The sequence below is a fragment of the Ailuropoda melanoleuca genome, chromosome 10, assembly GCF_002007445.2.
Source record: "Ailuropoda melanoleuca isolate Jingjing chromosome 10, ASM200744v2, whole genome shotgun sequence".
In the NCBI taxonomy this organism is placed as follows: Eukaryota; Metazoa; Chordata; class Mammalia; order Carnivora; family Ursidae; genus Ailuropoda; species Ailuropoda melanoleuca.
Window position 1 is genome coordinate 65,265,909 of NC_048227.1, and position 22,665 is coordinate 65,288,573.

The following is a 22,665-nucleotide window of genomic DNA, read 5'->3' on the forward strand; positions in this document are numbered from 1 at the left end:
CTGATCCTGAATTTCCTCATCTGTAAGATAAGGATTATAATAATTTCTAAATATGAAAAAATTACTTAAATATGACAACTAATAAACATGTTCAAATTGGTGAGTTCACACTGCGGTTGTTCATGGGGCTTTGTCTCCAAATCTCCCCACATTTCCCACTCCACCTTGTCCCCCTGCCTCGCACGATGAAATTCTAGGGGAGGAGTATATGGCCGTGGGCTGACTGTAAATGTCCCCAAAAATTCATGTGTTGAAATCCTAAGCCCCACGGTGAGGATGGGGGGGTGGGCTTTGGGAGGTGGTGGTTGGGATGAGTGCGCTTGTCAAAGCTGCCTTGAGCTCCCTTGCCATTTCTGCCACGTGAGGTCACAGGGAGAAGACCACGAAGGAAGGGGATTCTCTCCAGACACGCAGGCTTGGTGGCATTATCTTGGACTTCCCAAACTCGGAACGGTGCTGAGTAAGTGTCTGTTGTTCATAAGCCCAGTCTGTGCCGTCTTGTGATGGCCGCTGGAACGGAGTAAGAGAAACACTCCTCCCTCTTCCTTTTGCCATTATTTCATCCAACAAGCGAGTCGGGGAACAAACAGCCACGTAACAGCAGGTGGCATGTCCGCCAGCTGCGGGGGCACACCTGACGCCCTGCATTCCGACTCCAGCAGCCAAACCGCTGCAAGTTAAAGCACCTTGCAGGGAGCCCAGCTCCTTTGCGCCCCGTTTGATCCCTTGTGGGTGTTAGGGCTCTTTCATTGCAGTTCAGCTTCTCCCTCTGCCCAGAGTACCTGCCACCACTCCTCACGGGTGGTGTTCCCGATGGCCCTTCCCAGTCCCCCCGCAAATCTCAGTCTGGGTCCTCAGAAGAGCCCAAAGGAAAACACCCCATGAAATGACTTCAGTGGAAGCAGGCTGGTGGCCGGTCGGCAGAACAGCACTGAGCAGAGCCGGCCGAGCACAGCGTGGTGGGAGCCAGGGCCCTTGGCTACCCACAGAGCCCAAGTGGCGCTAGGAGACTGGCTCTGGGTGGGGCCCAGAACTATGTGGGAGCATTTCTGTTTGTCACAGCACATCAGGGTGGGAAGAAGCCAGGGATCCTAAGCACGTTGTGCTGTGAGGACAGCCCCACACCTGGAAGAACTGTTGCAGGAACAAAAGGCACAAAAACAAACAGAAACCTGCAAACCTTATTCCTTTTACGGGCTGCTTGTTCAAGTTTTGCCTCCCATGTGCTGGTATCTGTGACTAGTTTGGGTATTTGTCTAGAGTTCACAGATGTGTGAAACATGGACCGGAGGGGCTTTGTGCCATTATCCTGCAACCAGAGCTAGAGGGATAGAGTTCGGATTCCAGGGTAGTCAGTGGCGCTTGGGCAACTGTGGTGTGTTTGAGGTTGCTCTGGAATGGACTGATCTCAGATAAGCTCATGGCTTCCTGGAAGGTTCTCCCTGTTCAGGTATGAGTCATATATTTGTAGAGAAAAACAAGCACCTGTGCTTGTCCTTGGAACCCGGCCCTTCTCAGGTTCTTTCCTACCCTTTCCTATACATGCCTGGTTTTTGCAGGTAACAGCTGTACTGCATTTCAAACTCGGCTCAGTCCTCACTGAGGTAAAACACCAGACAGAAGAAATTCCTCAGTCCACATTTCTCATTCAGTCCTATTGAAATGAGAGTAAGTGGGGTGCCATCAGCATCTTGGCAGTGGAAGTTGTTTGTTTTCTCTCCCCTTCCATTTACACGTAACTGGGCATCCCTGTTGGCATCTTGGAAGTGGAAGTTGTTTGTTTTTTCTCCCTTCCATTTACATGTAACTGGGCATCCGTGACCGAATGAAAGCACCTGTAGAGAGCGTGCAAGGACACAGAGATCCATCCAGCTGCATCCCAAAGTGGGGGGCTGGGGAATCAGAAAGGCGATGGGGCCAAGGGAGGTGCAGCAGCCACAGGGGCAGTGCTGGTCCTAGCAGAGGAGGCAGTGGGGTAGAAAGCAAGGGGAAGTTCAAGTCCCCCTGGCCGCTCAGGTGCACGGAGGGACCCGGTGCTCTTCAGCAGCACCTGGATTTCTGAGGAGAGAGCTCTGTGACCGGCACAAGGGAAGGAGAGGGAAGAAGGCAGACTAAGAGAATTGAAGGAAGGTGTTTCCTGCTGTTGCCTTGGGATTTCGAGAAGTCTGGGACCTCTGAGACCCCACCCACCCATCCCTCTGGCCTTGGGCACACCCATGACGCAAGTGCTAAAGCCCACAACTGCCCTGCCACTCTGCCACCAGCTTTTTTTTTTTTTTTTTATGTCAGGTCTCACAGGTGTGCTCCTAATTTTAGTGGTGAGTCAGTTCCAGTAAGAGAAAGTGAAATATTGTGTAATATCAATGACCTTCTGGGACACAAGGTTTCTGATTGCCAATCTGAGTAACTGTTAGAATCAAAGTCAACAAAGCCTTCCCTAAATGAGAAAGATATTTGAAATTTCAAGTGAGATGACATCTGGTATGGTAAATTATAGTATGATGGTATCACAAAGAGAAAGTGACAATATTCCACCAACTAATTTCAAAGAATATTGTGATCTTATTCATATATAATTAAAAACTTTCTGAAGAAATTCAATGAGCTATAGAAAATTTAAAGGCAGTTCAGAGAACTCAGGCATAAAATTAATGAACAGGATTACTTTACCAAAGTGATTGAAATTATATAAAGGAACCAAAGAAATTCTAGATCTGTCATACTCAACAAGTGAGATGAAAAATGAATCAGAAAGCATTGGAATATAGCAGGTCAGATGGAAGGGAGAATAAGCCTTGTGGATGATAGGAATTTAGAAATGATTCAAGGGGAAGAGGAGAGAGACAGATTTTCAACATGCAAGAAACACTATGAGAGTTACTAGACTATTGGAAAAGCCAAAAGAAGAATAATGAGTATACCCGAAGGAAAAAAGTGGAAGGGCGCAACATTTATTTAAAGAAATAATTGCTGAGAGCTTCCCAAACCTGCAGAAGGAACTTAACATACAAGTCCACAGAGCTAATAGAACACTTTATTTTCTCAATGCAGAAAAGTCTTTCTCAAAGACACATTTTAAGTCTCCAAAACCAATGATAAAGAATTTTAGAGTAGGGGGAAAATAATAACCCACAAAGAACCACCCCCACCTCCGCCCCCACACTCCTTAGGTGATTGGGAGATTTTTCAGCAGGAATTCTTCAGGGCAGGAGACAATGGAGTGACGGATTCAGAACATTGAAAGATACAAACGGCAGTCGTAAATACTCTGCACACCTAAGGTGTCAGATATGAAGGAAAATCAGGGCTTTCCCAAACAGAAGCTGAGGGAGTTCGCCATGCTAGACCTGTTCTGTAAGAGAGGCTGAAAGAGCTCTTCAAGCTGAAATGAAAAGACACTAGTGACACACAAAAAAATGAAATCACACAAAACTCTGATAAAGGTGATATAGACCGTCAATATTGAAGATTCACTCAGTTGAAGAACAGTTTGTTTAAAAATTGTAAAATAAAGGGTAAAGGAGGAGAGCATTGAAAAAAAATGATAGGGATTACAACTGGTAACAATTTCACAGCATAATAAGAGGTAATTTTGATACTGAAAACATAAAAGTGGAGGAGTCAAAGTGTGGAACCATTATAGCCAAATGAATATGTTAGCCAAAGAAAAAGGACTAGCATTTTTATGTAAGGCTCAAAGAAACCAAAAAGCAAAAATTTAGAGCAGACACAAAACAAAACAAAACAAAAAAGGAAACAGCAAATCATGACAAAACCCACCACTTTAAAAACGCAGATAGAAACAGTGAAAAAGAAACAATATAGATAGAAAATAACCAGAAAGCAAAATATGAAAGAAGACTAGAAAGTCCTTACATATTAATAATCACTCTAATTATATGGATGAACTCACCAAGTGTAATGCACACAGTGGCTGGAGTGATAAAAAAGCAAGACCTAACTATACGTTACCTGCAAGAGACTTCTGTCAGCTCTAAAGACATACACAAGCTCAAAGTGAAGGGATGGAAGATGACTTCCCAAACAAGTAATCAAAAGAGGACAGCTGCAGGCACCCCTTTTATATCAAACGGAATGGATTTCACACCAAAAGTGGTAAAAAAGACAAGAAGGTCATCATATGAACATAAAGGGTCAATACATCAAGAAGGTATAAAACCACAAGTATGTCTACTCCCAGCATTCAAGCATTGAAATATATTAAGCAAATACTAACAGATTTTAAGGGTGAAATATACAGCAATCAGGTTATAGCAGGGGACTTCATCACTCCACTCTCAGTAGTAGATCCATTATCCAGACAGAAAATCAACAAGGAAACATTGGAATGGAACCATACATTAGAAGAAATGGACCTATGGGATATTCGCAAATCATTCCATCCAATATCTGCAAAATACTCATTCGTTTCATTATTCTGCAGGATGCATTATATAATGGGGCACAAAAGTCCTTTTCAGAAGATTAAATTTATACTATCTTTGCTGACTTTGTATGATACTGACAATAACAAAGTGAGAAGATCCACAAATATCTGAAAACTGAACAACACACTTCCGAATAACCAATGGGTCAAGAATAAATCAAAAGGAAGAGAAAACATGATTTCAAAACAAATGAAATGGAAATACAACATATCAAATCTTTTTTAGAAATCATACCAAATCTTTTATAGAAATCATATCAAATCTTTTTTTTCATTCAAAATACTTTAATGAATAGAAAAGAGAAATATAGAGAAGTCAATCACATAAACAATTTTTATACACAATCAACTGTACCAATCCAACATTAACTGAGAATGTATTAAGACATATTATGTCTTATACATCATGACCCCAAATGTAAACAACTACTTCATCTGATTCCTACCCTAGTAAAAAGCTGTATTTCAAAACACATGAGGCACATGAGGAAGAGCTCACTGTGTTAAACTTATTAACTACATGTATTCTGTTGCTTTTGAGTGTTTGAAATGATTTTCCAAGATAATGTTGATTATACATGTGTTTACTCCATGTCCTCTCTTTAGAATATCACTCAATATTTCATTCTCAGAAACTTATGTTGTGATAAGCCAAATGTATCTGTAAACAGGTGTTAAATATTGGAGTTAAAATAGTGATAAAGAACAGGGAAACACTGTTCTCTAATTTTATAGAATGTAGGAGGCTTTCTATTAAAATAGCCCAATGGTGAGATGATTAGGGCCACACTAAGAAGAGGGAAGATGAAATATGCTATAGCACACAATAAAGTCAAAATCAACAGAGCACAATCAATTATGTAAACTAGGGATAATAGAAACAAGTTAAAAATAAAACCTCAGTTGATGTAATAAGCACATATTTTACAAAGATTAAAACAGATACCTCAAAAGTATTAATTTCAAAAATGTTCAATATACTAATAATAACACCACTTCCCTGTATAAATCTCATTTTCTTTTTTTGTCTTAATGTAACTTTCAGTGGTAATACATGAACTTAATTCTTTTTTTTTTAATTATGTTATGTTAGCCACCATACAGTGCATCATTAGTTTTTGATTTGGTGTTCCGTGATTCATTGTTTGGGTATATATAACACCCAGTGCTCATTGCAATACATGCCTTCCTTAATACCCATTACCAGGCTAACCCAACCCCTGAGCCCCCTCCCCTCTAAAACCTTCAGTTTATTTCCTGGAGTCCATAGTCTCTCATGGTTCATCTTTCCCTCTGATTCCCCCCCCTTCACTCTTACCTTCCTTCTCCTAATGTCCTCCATGCTATTCCTTATGTTCCACATATGAGTGAAACCATATGATAATTGTCTTTCTGCTTGACTTATTTCACTTAGCGTAATCCCCTCCAGTTCCATCCATGTTGATGCAAATGGTGGGTATTCATCCTTTCTGATGGCTGAGTAATATTCCATTGTGTATACGGACCAGATCTTCTTTATCCAGTCATCTGTTGAAGGACATCTTGGCTCCTTCCACAGTTTGGCTATTGTGGACATTGCTGCTATGAACATTGGGGTGCATGGGCCCTTCTTTTCACTACATCTGTGTCTTTGGAGTAAATACCCAGTAGTGCAGTTGCTGGGTCATAGGGTAGCTCTATTTTTAACTTTTTGAGGAACCTCCACACTGTTTTCCAAAGTGGCTGTACCAACTTGCATTCCCACCAACAGTGTAAGAGGGATCTCCTTTCTCTGCATCCTCTCCAACATTTGTTGTTTCCTGCCTTGTCAATTTTTGCCATTCTAACTGGTGTAAGGTGGTATCTCAATGTGGTTTTGATTTGAATTTCCCTGATGGCTAATGATGTTGAACATTTTTTCATGTGTTTGTTAGCCATTTGTATGTCCTCTTTGGAAAAGTGCCTGTATATGTCTTCTGCCCATTTTTTGACTTGATTATTTGTTTCTTGGGTGTTGAGTTTAAGAAGTTCTTTATAGATCTTGGATACCAGCCCTTTATCTGTAGTGTCATTTGCAAATGTCTTCTCCCATTCTGTGGGTGGCCTCTTTGTTCTGTTGACTGTTTCCTTTGCTGTGCAGAAGATTTTTATCTTCCCAAAAGTTCATTCGCTTCTGTTTCCCTTGTCTTTGGGGACGAGCCTTGAAAGAAGTTGTTGTGGCTGATGTTGAAGAGGGTACTGCCTATGTTCTCCTCTAGGATTTTGATGGATTCCTGTCTCACATCGAGGTCTTTCATCCATTTAGAGCTTATCTTTGTGTATGGTGTAAGGGAGTGGTCCAGTTTCATTCTTCTGTATGTAGCTGTCCAATTTTCCCAGCACCATTTATTGAAGAGACTGTTTTTTTTCCATTGGATATTTTTTCCTGCTTTGTAGAAGATTAGTTGGCCATAGAGTTGAGGGTCCATATCTGGGCTCTCTATTCTGGTCCATTGAGCTATGTGTCTGTTTTTATGCCAGTACCATGCTGTCTTGGTGATCACAGCTTGGTAATATAGCTTGAACTCTGGCAATGTGATGCCCCTACCTTTGTTTTTCTTTTTCCTTGGCAATTCAGGGTCTTTTCTGGTTCCATACAAATTTTAGGATTGTTTGTTAGAGCTCTTTGAAAAGTGTCATTGGTATTTTGATCAGGATAGCATCGAAAGTATAGATTGCTCTGGGCAGCCTAGGCATTTTAACAATGTTTATGCTTCCAATCCACGAGCATGGAATGTTTTTCCATCTTTTTGTGTCTTCTTCAGTTGCTTAAAATTTTAAAAATTAACTGTAAGAAATGAATTCAAAGAAAGATAGAGACATAGTCATACACACACACATACACACACACACACACACAAGATTACTATTCAGATCAATACAAGGAGGCCATCGATGAGTGTCACCTGAAGTGTGGCTACAGACTACCCACAAATCTCAGACTTCTAGACCTCCCTGAAAGCCTGCAAAATCAGAATCTCTGTGGAGTGGGGCCATGAAATGTATATTTTAACACCCAAACCAGGAAATTTCTGTATGCTGAAAGTCCAAAAAACCACAGTTACAAGCAATGTGTATCTTGCTTGAAATAAAGGCTTCACCTCACCTCAAGGATGATCATTTGGGGAAAGGAAACTTGGACGGAGCTATGTAAAAGGCAGTAGAAATATGTCCATGATGTAGACAGAAGCATCTACTTATACTGTGAAATAAGTCAACCTGTTAACACACTGAGCTATAATGAAAATTGTTTGCAGCTTACACATCAGAAATTTCAGTTCTCCCATTCATGAATTGAGGTTGGTAAGCTTCTCTCTCTTCCTAGAACACACAATAGTTCAATAATGTAACATGCAAAAGGGCTTTTATGGTCATCAGACAACTGGAGCACAGCCAGGGTAAGTGGTTCAGAGGAACGTTTTCTGGGACACACCGGCATCAGGAATCACTGGCACAACACCCGTGCCATCAATGGAGTCTTGTACCAGAACTACTTACTTTGCTTCAGACCCATGTTGCCCCACAGATGTATTTAAGGGTAAAAGTACCGAGAGTGGAATTTCTACCAGAAAGTGTCAGTTGGCCTTGCTGCTACAACTGAAACACTGGACAGACTGAGCTTGCACTACTGGCAGAGGGCCACCAAAACTGGTCATATTCTTGTCAAAACTGTGGCTAAGACTTCCTCCTCTCCTGAATATGCAGGATGGAGTAGGTCCAGAGACCATATCTCCCCTGGCCAAAATTAAACAACTAAATCACAAAAATTAAAGTTTTAAAAACCTTAGATCTCTGGAAACAATAGGAACTAGATCAACTAAAATTCCAGAGAGGGAAGAGCCTTTATAGGTGAAGTATCCTGGCTTTCTTTCTGGGGCGCATTTGCCAATTTGGGGCTTAGGCCAGATTTTGAAACTTTCAGGCAGGAGAAATGAGAGCTAAAATGCACACCAACGAAGGCAAGAGTGAAATGGTTCTATTTTAAGGGCTAAGGAGAAACAGACCTCCCCGTCTCTCAGTGGAATGGGGATGAAGCAGACAGACTTGAGTCACGTTAAACTGAAGACTCAGTTTCAACCCAGTTCAATCCCTAATGGGAAACTAAAAGCTGAAAGAGGCGTGTTAAGGATTTTTCATTTCTAGAGCAAGACAGAGAGGTTCTGAATCAGAATGCCAACACTAAATGGTTGCCCACGGGAAATTTCGTTTCCTTTCCATACCTCTTGTTTTCCCAGTTATGAAAGGGCACCTACCTCATCAGGGTTTTGCTAATCATAAAGGAGATGATGCATATGCAATTCTAAAGGCAATATCATGTATCCAGAAGGTGCCAATATTTATTTACTTTTAAGCACAAGATTCCTTCCCTCTACCCCACACAAATCATAGTTCGAGAAGAAATAAGGAGAAAGGAGGAGAAAAGGAAGGTCTCCCTCCAGACATGTGTCCCCTCCTAAGCCCACGGCTGTGGAAGTTACGAGTCCTTGGAAGAAAGGAGTTCAGAAAAGGCAGGAAGTGGCGTACCAGGAGCAGCCCTGGGAGATGAGAAAGCCTCTCCCAATGCAAGGATCAGGGCCCTTCATATCCTGTGTAAAGCTGCGGCTCAGGAAAGAAATTAGGTGTGTTTCTCAGGAAAGATAAACAGAGCGATGGGCCAACTGAAGTACAGGCACGGGAGGCAGCAGCAACCCCAGGATGGGCACCAAGATACCCCAGCGGGTCTGCAGAACCTGCCGGGTGGCAGCATCCGCAGCCCCACACCCCTGCCCACACCGCCTACCCTGCTTCCACTCAGCCAGCCTTACTATCAGAAACCCAGGAGATATGTGAGCTGGCCAAAGGCCAGGAGTTGCAATCAGCAGTTGGAAAATGTAACTCAAAAATACCCTCCTCCCCATAGCTACACACAGCAAGTAGGCCTGCTTAGGACAAACTCCACAAGAAATAAGCAAGGCTTATATAAGGCCCATGCATCTGTACCAAACAACAGGAAAGAAAACACAAGTTAATGGTGAGGGTACAATACCTCCGAATGGGAAGGCTCCATTAGTGGTGATGTCAGTTTTCAAATGACTTTTTAAGAATAAAGCAATATGCAGCAACATTCCAACACAACTTGTCATGACAGTTTATTAACTTTTTTTAGAGATTATGGCATGGTTGTGAGAAAGGAAAGTGTAACAGAAAAATACGTCATTTTGCCTAAGTCAGCTCATGTGAATGAGATTGCTTAGAACGAGATCACATCTCTCTGCATTTATTTAAATGCCTATTTATTCGATAAATGGTCTTGGGCCAATTTGTTATGTGTTAGAAAAAAAGAGTTTTCTTACAACATAAGATAAAGATATGGTTTATGAACGCATGACAATACTCGTGATCGCAACACTCAAAGTTAGGCACAAAACCTAGAAGCCATAAAATGAAAGGTTGACTCGCTACCTAAAAATTAAAATCCTACCTATGAAGAAAGACCGTACGTACCTTTCTTAATAATGACAAGGCTTCTATTATAAGATGTTAAATTGATTACATGGTATGACCTCATTTTTGGCCCAAGACCTTTGGAATTTCTGGACATAAAATAAAAAACGGTTCCCTAATTATATGCCAAAACAAAGCGAGGAACTCTCTCCTGAACAGAAGCTGAGGAACCCCAGCAAATGGAGACCAGGCCACAGACGGCAAATGAGGTAAAGGCAGCATGTTCATAGCTACTAATCACTGAGGCTTTTCAGGAATGATTCGATGGGAATCAAAGATGAAAGTGCACAATTCGATGTACTTCCTTCCGAACGTGCTTTCTTAAATTCTTTGTGCCTTGCTCAGCATTCTAGTCTTCATTCACATCCCAGATGAACTTCAGCAGGAAATCTTTCATTTCCCTTTGGAAAATCTTGTCAAAACTTTCATTTTGCTCAACAGTCATGTGACTTTTCCAGTCTCCAATGGTAACTGGGAGGAAAAACAAGGAAATCCTGTCAATGAAGATTCTGCGAAGAGGGGGCCTGATGCCTTCGTGCTGTTGGGAGGAACATGTTTTGCACTTTCGTTTTTCTTCCCCCTAAGGCCCCCACTGACTCCTGCATGTGGCCCCGACCCTTCACTCTTCCACCTCCTGGCAAGGGGGCAAACTCATCCTCGTAATTATGCTATAATTGAAGATAATTAGCCCAATTTCTCAGCAGGCAGCCACCTGGAAAAGAAGAAAACTCTGGCAACTCGTTTACTATTGCATTCCAGGCTAGCATGGGCTCTGGTAGTTTACAGAAGTCCTTTAAAATTTCCGTAAAACCAGATATCGATGAGCTCACATTTACTGATGAGGACATGGATGCTCAGAGAGACTTTTAAAATGTCGCCCAAGGTCATACAGTTTGGAACGGCTCACCTGTAATTATTCCCTTTACCCACTTTCGCTTTACAACAGTCTTACTTTAAACTTCGAGACACGGAGTCCTGATGACAAACAGGCTGACAGAGGAGGGGCAAGAAAAGAAACGCTGATCTTAAAACACACTGAAATGTAAACAAATAACTGAAACAAACAGAAACACTAAGGAGACTGGAACACAAAGCCGCACAGTGGAGGTGCGCTAAGGCCGCTCCAGCGACGTCCCGGTAGGTCTCGCCTAAGAGAAGGGGGCGTGTGTGCGCGCGAGAAACGTATGGGGATGGGCTTCACTTCCACAGGCGATTTGGCTCCTGCTAGTTTTCCTCTTAGCCATTTCAGTCTGTCGTTTTCAGGTGTGTTAAAGACACGGGAACAGAGACCACTTTCTTTTTTCAAAGAGAAACAAGTTGCAGGTGCAAGGACAGCGGCAGTTGAGAAGGGCCTTAGCATCTGCAACACGATAGGGCGCGCCGGGCACCACGGGAAGGCAAGTGCCCACCTCAGATGGGCTCCCAGGTACCAGTGTTTCCTATTTTTGAATTGGACAGGTAAAGACATATGAAGAGAGTAAGTGAAGGAAATACTAATATTTCTTGCTACTTAACATAGAGGCATAAAACCCTTTGAGTGCAAAATTTATGTCTCTAATTCTGTATTATAGATTTTCCGTGTATTAAGTTAGAACGTCATAAAATATAATTTATAGTGATTGTATAAAATTAAAAAAATATTTTAACATGTTCAAATTTATCAGTTATATATGGAGTCATTCATTTAAAATCTCACCAGAGGTATGAGATATTGAGATAAGTGAGACATTCCTATACATTTTTGTGATGGAAGAATCTGGTTCACTAGAGGACACATGATAGTCCTGCCCAAGAACAAAAGGACAGCGAATGTGTGTTCTTAATTCAGCCCTGGCGGAGGTTTAGGGTAAATCACAGAGATGGAAGAGCGGCCAGTGATGGCCAGCAGACCCATCATTACCTCACCATCACGTGCTGAGCCCATGCTAATGAGGGGAAGCCGTCTAACAGTAACTGAACATCCATTTTGTGGCAGACATTGTGCTAGACATCGGTAAATTTTCAGGGGGCCATGGAGAAGACCTTGTGATTGTAGGTTACTCATCAGATTCATTCAGGGAGCAAATTAAATGTCTCTTGAAAAGCACCAAGAAGAAATCATAGAAAATCATCTGTCTAGAGAAATGAACAGGCCCATGAGGGGTCTATGTTAGGAAAGTCCACCAGCAAGCTTAGAAGCTACACTCTGGTCCATTGGTACCACAGGGCAACATGGCCACTCACTGTTCAACCTCACCTTTGCGAAGGAAATGACCTTTTACATTTGTCCCATACGCAGTGGTTATTATTTTGTCATAATTTGCCAGTGGGTCATACTTCATGTTCTCAAATGTGGCCTGTCTCACAACGGTATCCATATCCTCCTCACTCAGTTCTTTCCCCAGAAACTTGCAGATTTTTAACACAGAACCGCGGAGATCCTGAAATAAATCAGAGTATGATAAATTATGCACTTTATAAGAAAGAAAACGTACACAAAAGTCACAGCTAAGTATCATTATGGGAGTGAAAAACATAGGTGGTTATGCTGGCTGGAAAAATGGACTTGGACCATGAGAAGTGACTTACTTAGTCCTTCTTGGTAAATGAATCTTTCACTCTGCGCTGTTTTAGAGCACATCTGGGTTCATTTAGGAACACTCATATTTCATTTTATCTGTGTTAACTCAGCAAGTATTTGGGGAGTAGGTAGCATATGTCAGACACTGCCCGTGTCATGGTGCAAGGGAACAGAGGCACAACAGGGAATCAGAGCTGGGAATTCAGTACACAAACCTATGGGCAGAGAGTAATTGTGTAACAGAATTCAGAGAAAGTCTCAATAAAGATGACAAATTTGTTCTGGGAATTAAAGCCAAAACAGGAATTTTCTAGCTAGCCAAACTGAAGATATGGAGTCCGGACAAAAGAAAGAATATATGCAGTGTTGGGGTTGCATGGAAGGTGTGAGATGCCAGGTCACAGGACTGTCAGAATTTGAGTTTCTCACGGGAGCTTTACAGGCACACACCTGGAATGAGGAGGAAGGGAGATGAGGCCGGAGGCAATGGAGAGGCCATATTGTGAGTAAGGTTACAAGGCCAGCCACATACCGGAATCTCTCTTTGGTAGGTGATACGGACTCAACGAGAGAGTCTAGGCTTGGTGTCATGAGCTTGGGGCAGGTGTAACAGAAACTGGTGACAAATACTCAGCAGGTGGCAGCCCTTAGGCTTGCCTGCCTTTCAGCTCTTTCTCTCCTTTCCTGCTTAGAGATCCCTGGGGGTGTTCTGACAGCAGTGCCCAGCCCCCTTCCAGTAATGAGCCTGATTGATCCAAGATCCTCATCGCAATCCCATTGTCCTCTACAAGACATTCATCCAGGGTGGTCCATGACCCAATTTTGGTACCGAAACAGAAAGAGGAAGTCAAACAGAAGTTTAAAAGAGTGATTTTCCTAGAGAATAGGTGGGAGCAAGGCAAGGCAAGAAAGCCCTTCTTCTCCTACCTTCCTCCCTTTCTGCCATACATGCTGTCATCTGAGGACATGACTTTGGAGCTCAACAACCAACCTGCTACTATGAGGGGAGACATTGTTGCCACCCTAAATATGATAGGAAAGAAAGAAAATGCTTAGGACATTCATGACAGCTTGAGCTGCCACAACCAACACCAGCCTGCTTCTGAGATCCAGTCAACAAGCAATCGAAGTCCTTCTGTTTTAAGGCATTTGTAGTTGACTATACTGGGACCTGGATTCTTTCTAATCATACACAGACATTTTCATTCAATTTTTCTCGCAGTGCTTAACCATACACAGTACAGATAAGATTAAAATTTCCCATGAGCTGCATCCCAGAATGATGAAGATAACATCAAGAATGTTACTAGAATCAATAATGCAGAAAATAGATGAAAGAGTGACCAATAATCTGGCTCACGATAATCAAACAAGTGCACGCCCACAGAGATAAATAGACAGTGCCTCACACACAGTGTTTGAAAACAAAGCTCCAGTTAATTAATTGTAAATGACAGCCTGGTAAACGAAGTACAGGAGTGATTTAAGAAAAATGTCTCCTGTACACTTAACCTGGGATCTCAAATTTGATATCGGTTTTGGGCGTTCTACACATGAACCATCATTTCCTGCGGCCGGGCTGCCTTCCAGCTGCCGTGAAGTCACTAATGTCATGTTTCTCACCTTCTTCATCTCCTCATACATCATGAACTGAATGTTGAAGAGGCTTCTGTGTTCATACCACCCTTTGATGTGGTCAAACCAAAGGCTTCTTAACACTGTGGGAAAAACAGATACATCGTTCGGTAAATATGTTGAACAGGTTGAAAATAAGCTGCGGTTGTAGGAAGTGCAGGAATCTTTAGCAACAAAGAAGGAAGAGGAAGTCTGCTGCTAGATTTCAGATTTCCCCTAGCACCTGGTTATGGGAGAACTACCCACCTTCCCCTAGGAAACAATTACATGAACTCAAGGAGCAATTGGTCATATAGACAGAAAATCATCTTCGCACGGGGAGAGAAAAACCACAACCGGAAAACAGAACCCTCTCCTTTTCGCTCGTCCCCCTGTGCCCAAAGACACAGAGAGCTATTTCCCCGCTGTGTGCAGCGTAAAGGCTCCCTGATGAGTCACTAGAGCTCTGCACAGAGACCAATGTTAGAGAACTCTCCCGTTCCAGATCATCATCTCTACCTCTGCGGGCCTTGCTCTGGCTCAACCAGCCACACTGGCTCCTCAGAAAAGAATGCGGGGGGCACCTGGCTGGCTCCTAGGACAGAGTATGCAATGCTTGACCTCGGGGTTGTCAGTTCAAGTCCCACATGGGGCATAAAGATTACTTAAAAAATAAGTAAACATTTAATAAATTTTTTTTTTAGAAGAAAGGAATGTGGAACAGAACTTTGTCAGACAGATCTCCTGGGAGGTGCCCCGTGCAATAGGCAGTGCAAAGCTCCCATCCTGTGATCTAAATTGAGATGCTTCTCTCTGAGCTAGAAGAGACCACAGTACGCTCATGAAACCCCTTTTTCATGGTTAGATGTAAAGATTTTCTGGCGATATAACTGTAACTTGGCAGTCTCCTGGAAGGGAGCAGGAGTAAGCAAAATGTGTACCAGGGGCAGGTCATGGTCATCCAAGACAACCCTACCAACTGGCTTGATACATTGTTTACTGATCCCTGTTCGACTTTGTTTCGTCATCCTCTCTCTGCCAAATTCACTAAGCTGAAGAATTTGCCACAGGACAGCAAATGTATTACTTATGCTATGAATTTTACTTACCTCTTCCTTCGAGAAATAGTATCATATATTCCTCAAAGGTACGTGTAAATTGTAACTTCACATTCTTTTCAAAGTGAAAATATGAGCACATAACATCCTTAGGGTTTCTGTATACATAAATAATCTGGAAAGAAAGGAAGTATTCATTATTTCTGATGCTTTCATTCTCTCATATTTTTACCTAATATCTTCCAATCGGATGAAGCCTATCATTTTAACTTTACACTTTCCTAATCATGCCCTGTTTATTCTCAGCGCTCTTTGTATTTTGGGTTTCCCCTTCTCAGCAATGCCTCTCCCTGTATGATTGGCCTAGTGACTATCAGTTATTCCTCAAGACACACCTCACACGTTACCTCTTCTGAACTCACCCTGACAGAAAGCAATAACCGTCTCTTGTCCCTACATGAACAAGCTAATACATGTGAAAATGCCCCATAGCTCTAAAATTATATAACAATAAGAAAAACTAAGATATTTTCAAATCATCTTAGAAAATTTAGGGTGTGTTTTTCATCCTTCAGCTAGTGGTTTACATAGTTCTTATTTCTATATCTTCATAGTGTAAAGTACATGTATTTTGCATACAGAAGTTACTTCAGTAGTTTTTGCATTGAAGGAGTACAGGATTCATGTTTAAAATTGTTTATTATAACCAATCGGAAGGCATACTTTCATAAAACAGCTAAGCAACCCAATGACTGTTCTAATGTCATCATTCTAAAATATTCTAAAATATCATCAATCTCTGTCCGACCCACATGTAAGTGGCTTATTCACTGTGTATACAGAATATTCAGGGGCCCTGAATGAAAGCTAAGGCTTGTATCTTCATTGTGAAATGGCATGTACATATTTTGTAACTCCTTTGGAAGCATCTAGGTTCATTATAGGAAAGCTTTCATTCACCTACTGACTGCCTGCACCTTGCCTGAAGCCAACCCTTAAGCTAGGAGATAGGAAGATGGATGTCAGTCCTGAGTGGCCCCTTAAAATGGAGCCCTTCAGCCATGGGATTCACCTGATGTCAACAAAGTGACTGATAATGTCAAACAACAGTCAACAGTGCTTGACATCGCCAGGATGAAATAAAAGATCCTCCTACATGAAGCAGGAAGTTCTTTTCCTTCCCTTGCTGCAACTCTTCACGTCTCCTGCTTTGGCTCTGAGAACGGCTTCTTGTCATTAATCCATATGCTTATAGAAGTAAAAAGTGACATAGGCACAATGGTATAATTGAGTCACTTGTGCCACATGTCCTGACCCTAACGCTCTTAGGCAGAAAATGATACATTCGTTAATATAGGGAACCTGGGAAGAGGAGTGGTTTGAAGATAAAATCAAAATGCCATTTGGATATTGGAGTCCCATATTTGGATAATAAAGTCCATAGAGATATCTGAGATCTCTGTAGACATAATATAGGAAATATTAAATAGACAGTTTATAGCAGTCTAGAATTAAAGGGAGAAATCAACTACATATGAATACTATTTAAAGTTAAGTGGTTAGGTAATATACATAGGGACTCACATCAGAGGGAGAAGAGAAGGCCAGACCCAAAACCCGGGAATCATCAGCTCTCAAAGGTTAGATAGAGAAGGACAAGCCAGTGAGGAGGAAGGATCAGTGTCTCAGAAAGCCACGTATAAGGTAGAGAAGACCTCAAATAACACTTCCTCAACAGCAGAGGTATCACCTTTTCTCACAAAACACCAAGGCCCAAGATGAGAGTGCAACAGGTTAGGCTAACTCATCATCTCGATGTTGTCAAGGACTTAGAGTCTCTCACTTTTCTACTCTGACATGTTCACCCTACTCCACGTGCCAGATGGCTACCACTTTTCATCCCTTTGGTCTCTTTAAAGAGTGAAGAAACTTTTTGTGAGAAGACAGGGAAGAAACGTCTTCCCTTGAGTCGTTGTTCATAAGCATGTCCCTTATCTGTGCCTGAATAAATCACTGCAAGCTACCTGGCACCAAACCCTGGACTTGGACCAACCCAATGGTACCCCTCTCCCCACCCAGGGATGAAAGTCAAACCAGAAGCACATAAAGGATACAAATCCAAGCACAATGGGAGCTCTGATGACATAAAATATGAGGAGAGGGAATGGTCGTTGGGTCGGAATCCATCAGTATCTGCTCTAGGTGTCCACTGAGACAGGATGAAAACCAGGAACATGGCGGTGTCTGGCCAGTGGTAGGCCAACAAAAATGATAAGAAAGGATTCTTGCATTTTGAGAATTTTAAGGTTTTATTTATTTTTTTTTTTCAAGATTTTTTTTATTTATTTATTTGACAGAGAGAGAGACAGCCAGCGAGAGAGGGAACACAAGCAGGGGGAGCGGGAGAGGAAGAAGCAGGCTCACAGCCGAGGAGCCCGACGTGGGACTCGATCCCATAACGCCGGGATCACGCCCCGAGCCGAAGGCAGAAGCCCAACCGCTGTGCCACCCAGGCGCCCCACATTTTGAGAATTTTAAAAAATAAGTGACTTTGACATTCAGGATTCAATGAAAGAGTGGAGACTGAAGCTAAATTCTTTTAAGAAGTTTACCTCGAACAGGAAATGAAAGGGAGCACCTGAAAATTGGAATGGAGCAAGAGAAATTTTGTTTTACTGTAAAAATGTGCCACATGAAAACCTGGTTAGGGGCCACATGGAATGATCCTGTAATCACAAGAAAATTGGAGACGAACGAGAAAAAGAAATTATATTGCTCAAGCAAATTCTTTGAGAATAGAACAAGTTTCTCAACAGTGGCACCAAGGACTTTTTCCCAGATAATCTGTTATGGGGTGACCTTGAGCATCAGAGGGCATTTAACAGCATCCTGGGCCTCAAACTAATAAAGACCAGCAGCATCACTGCCCTAGCCCGAACTGTTCCAAATATTCCAAATATCCTGTGGGGGAAAAGTATCTCCCCTTTGTGAAACAGTGGGGTAGATAAAAGGAATCCAAAAAGGGATCCAGACCATGAGTGGAGGGGCAGATATGTAATGAGAACACAAATGGTCAACACATCGCACTTTCTCCTTAAGGAGGGAAGGCAGTGTGCGGAGGTTTTGGATGTGGAGGTCACTGAGTGGAAATGGTTTCTTAGCAGCTACGTACTGGGACAGGTGGAGCAGAATGCTATTGAGTTTTGAGAAGACAGAAGACAAGAGCAAACAGTCATTTTGGAAGGGGGGGGGAAGCAACACATTTAAACAGTAAAATTTGAGAATCGAGGCCATAAAAGTAAAGAGAGGATACAACTTTTAAGTGTATTTTTTTTTCTTACCACACCACCAGATTCATGAGCACAGGTGCAAACATACAATTATTGGGTTTCACCAGAATTAGGGGTTGGCAACTGATCATAAAGAATTGAATGGAGCAAGGGAATTTAGACAAAAGGGACTTGAATGTAAAATATGGAACCATTGGTGGATGAGGAGAAATTGAAGATATGCCTAAGAGAGAGACAGTGGAGAAGTGGAAGGGGAGGGGACTGGAGATCTGAATGTGGTGACAGGCCACTGCAAGGGACACCTGAAAGGAGTGGGAGGAAAAGGAGGCAGCTCTCAGAGAACAAGGTGCTTGAGTCAGGATTCAAGTTAGGGCAATTGCTGGTGATCCCCTTGTTCATTCTCTCAACTCCACTACCTGCTGGACACTGTTCTGTGCAGTGCGAACTCCACCTCTTTCGTGGTTTACACTCTGGCCAGAAACGGACAAAAAATAAACAGGTAAGTATGTATTACATCAGATGGTAAATGGTATCACAGGTAAAGGCAGGCTTATAACACGTTATAAACTCCAGAGGTTGTGGAGGAAAAGGCCGCTAGAGGTGAAGTCCACACTGAGAGGTCTGGCAGGGCTAGGGGTATGGGACGCCAGTGCAGAGCCTGAGGGGTCAGTGTGAAGGGGGCAATCCTGTACTTGCGTGACCCTGAGAATGAGTGCCTCCTTCCTGTTGACCCCTCTGCTGCAGTGTGGCTCACCCTTGACTGGTGCTGCCAAAAGACCATTCACATCAACTTTGAAATCATCCCATGAGCGACGGGAGTAGAGGTAGAGAGGAAGGGAATGAGTCAAGAGCTGAAATTATCATTGGCTGGAGGTGACTGATCCAGGTAGAGGAAGAGAAAATCCCTCAGTAGAGATGAATGATTTGCTCTGAGGTTCCCTTGGAATTCCAAGGAACTAGGTACATTTGAAGAGAAAATAAGCAAAACAGGTAAAGTGTGAAAAGAAAGCAGGGAGGGCACGCAGAGCAAAGAAGAAGGAATTGCTAGCATTTTATATATACTTGCTAATACTGCTGATTCTAAAATGAAAGTATATATTATATATTATACTATAACACACTCTATAAAGTAAATTAAAAGCACACATATATACTCTTTCATTTTTTAATGGCTGCATTATTTGTATAATCAGAAAACAAAAGGTACAGGATACAAATCAGATAGTATAAGATAAGAACACAGAGGGCTATTGAAAATTAAAGTGAAGTGGCCCTGGGTGGCTTAGTCTGTTTAGCATCCGCCTTCAGCCCAGGTCATGATCCCAGGGTCCTGGGTTTGAGCCCCACATCAGGGTCCCTGCTCAGCTGGGAGCCTGCTTCTCCCTCTGCCTGCTTTCCCCCCTGCCCATGCTCTCTCTCTCCCTCAAATACATAAATAAAGTCTTAAAAAAGAAAAGAAAAGAAAGTTAAAGTGTGTAAAATGCCACATTTGCAAACAGCTAGATGAGTGCACAGTGTGGATGGCATGAAATGAGAGGAAATAATGAAAAACAGCAGTTATCTGTCAGCAGTCAGAGTGTATTTCCTACTTTGGCTCTTTTGTTCTTCAGCCCCCTCGGAACCAAGTAGTATGAGAGGTGGGTAGAGAGGAGACCAGGAGATGGTCTTTTCCCAAGATATATTTTCTGAAAGTTGTACTCAAAGAAGGGGACTCGAGTCACGGTTTCCGTTTCCCAGTGCCCTCGTGATGTTCCTCAAAATAAATCAGACTTAATAACTGCTGCAACCAGATAGTTCCTGTAAAAGAAATAATTCTATCTTCAATGATGCACAAATTCCTCCAAAATAGATATAGATGTGTCGTCAGTTTTTTAATCAGTGTTTGTTACTATAATAAGTACAACAGTAATTTCACCTGAGTGGAATTTTCAATATATCTAAAGTGCAGTACAGGTGAGAGAAAACAAACATGGCCTTTCTTTTTCTGTTTCAGCAGATGCTACATTTGAAACTCCGTGGGCATTTGTCCCACAAATTTATTTTTGACTCTTCTGTGTTTTCCTCTGCTTCATATATGGGACTTCTAAATGATCTTCAATGCCTGCCTCTCTATTTCCTTTCCCAACCCCACTCCTAGAACATGAGCCAAAATAAGCAAAGAAAAAAGGAATTCCACTGAAGGAGGCACTTTCTGTCTTTCCCCCCATTCCCACGTTTCCTTCTGTGCCCATGATGTCCACTTAAGGAAACAGTGTTCGTTGTAAATCCCTAAAGGAGATCCTGGGACACCCACACGGAGATAGGAAAGGAAAGATGATGCCTAAAGTTGGACATTTCCCTTTAAGTGGGATGTGACAAATTCTTACAATGACTATTTCACATAATTCTGTTTAGAGTGGACATTTGTCACAAAATATGTGGGTGTGTGGTTTGCTTACACTTCATGTGCGCACTTCATACAGGGGACTACTAAGTTTAAAACACACCTTCTATAAAGGCCATGCTTCTGACATATCCAGGCAATGCTTTAAAAAGACTTAACCCAAGCATGAGAGACTATGGACTCTGAGAAACAAACTGAGGGCTTCAGAGGGGAGGGGGGTGGGGGAATGGGATAGACCGGTGATGGGTGGTAAGGAGGGCACGTATTGCATGGTGCACTGGGTGTTATACGCAACTAATGAATCATCGAACTTTACATCGGAAACCAGGGATGCACTGTATGGTGACTAACATAATAGAATAAAAAAACACTAAAATAAAGAATACAACAATAAAAAAAGTAAATAAAAAAATAAGAAGACTTAACCCAGCAAAATTCAGAGATCCCAAAAAGATTCAAATCAACTTTTTTTTTTTAAAAGATTTATTTATTTGACAGAGAGAGAGACATCCAGCAAGAGAGGCAACACAAGCAGGGGGAGTGGGAGAGGAAGAAGCAGGCTCCCAGCAGAGCAGGGAGCCCAATGCGGGGCTTGATCCCAGGACCCTAGGATCATGACCTGATCTGAAGGCAGATGCCTAATGACTGAGCCACCCAGTTGCCCCCAAATCAACTTCTGAAATGAGAAAACCCACTGGCCCCTCGTCAATTCCCATCCTAGGCTTCCTTCCTGAGAGCACCCCATAACCCATGCTAAGTAGCAGCACCCAGTGAGCAAGATCATTGTTGGGCACACACCCCTTGCTGCCAGGTGCAGGTGGTGTGCCCCCTATCCAGTCCTCCCAGTACCTTAATATTGGTGGTTTTAGTTCTCCAGTGTTGCCCAAGGAAGACCAAGGCACATAGGTCTACGTGTTACCAGAGCTGGAGCTCACACTCAATGAAAACTCTCTGTTAGGAAGCTCTAAAAGGCTTTCTTACATCCTTTCACCTTTCCCAGATAACAGACACTGCTTCTGCAGGAGGGATCATAGCTTCAGGGTGGCTGAGAAGTTATCTAACATGCCACAGTTCTGTAGAGACTAAATAAGAGAACGCGAAAATCTCTGCAGAGATTCAAAAATTCAAATGTCTTCTGCTTCTTCTCCCACTCCTCTAAGATTTTATTTATTTATTTGAGAGAGAGAGAGAGAGTGAGACAGATCAGGAGCAGAGGGGAAGGGTAGAGGGAGAAGCAGACTCCCCACTGAGAAGGGAGCAAGATGCGGGACTCAGTCGCAGGGCCTTGGGATCATGACCTGAGCTGAAGGCAGGCCCTTAACTGACTGAGCCACTCAGGCGCCCATCCCACTCCCCCTTTCACGCTATCCTTCTCTCTCTTTCTTCCTTTCCTTCCCCCCTTCCTTCCTCCCTTCCTCCCTCCCTTTCTTCCTCCCTCTTCCCTCCCTTTCTTCCTCCCTCCCTCCCTTCCTCCCTTCTTTCTCTTTCTTTCTTTTTCTTTCTTTCTTTCTTTCTTTCTTTCTTTCTTTCTTTCTTTCTTTCCTTTTTCTTTTTTTCTTTCTTTCTTTCTTTCTTTCTTTCTTTCTTTCTTTCTTTCTTTTTCTTGGCCTATTTGATGGTCAGATGTTAGCACAATGGGATACTAAGCTTTTCCCTTCAGTTTGTGGTATATTTTTTTTTTAAAGATTTTATTTATTCGACAGAGATAGAGACAGCCAGCGAGAGAGGGAACACAAGCAGGGGGAGTGGGAGAGGAAGAAGCAGGCTCATAGCGGAGGAGCCTGATGTGGGGCTCGATCCCATAACGCCGG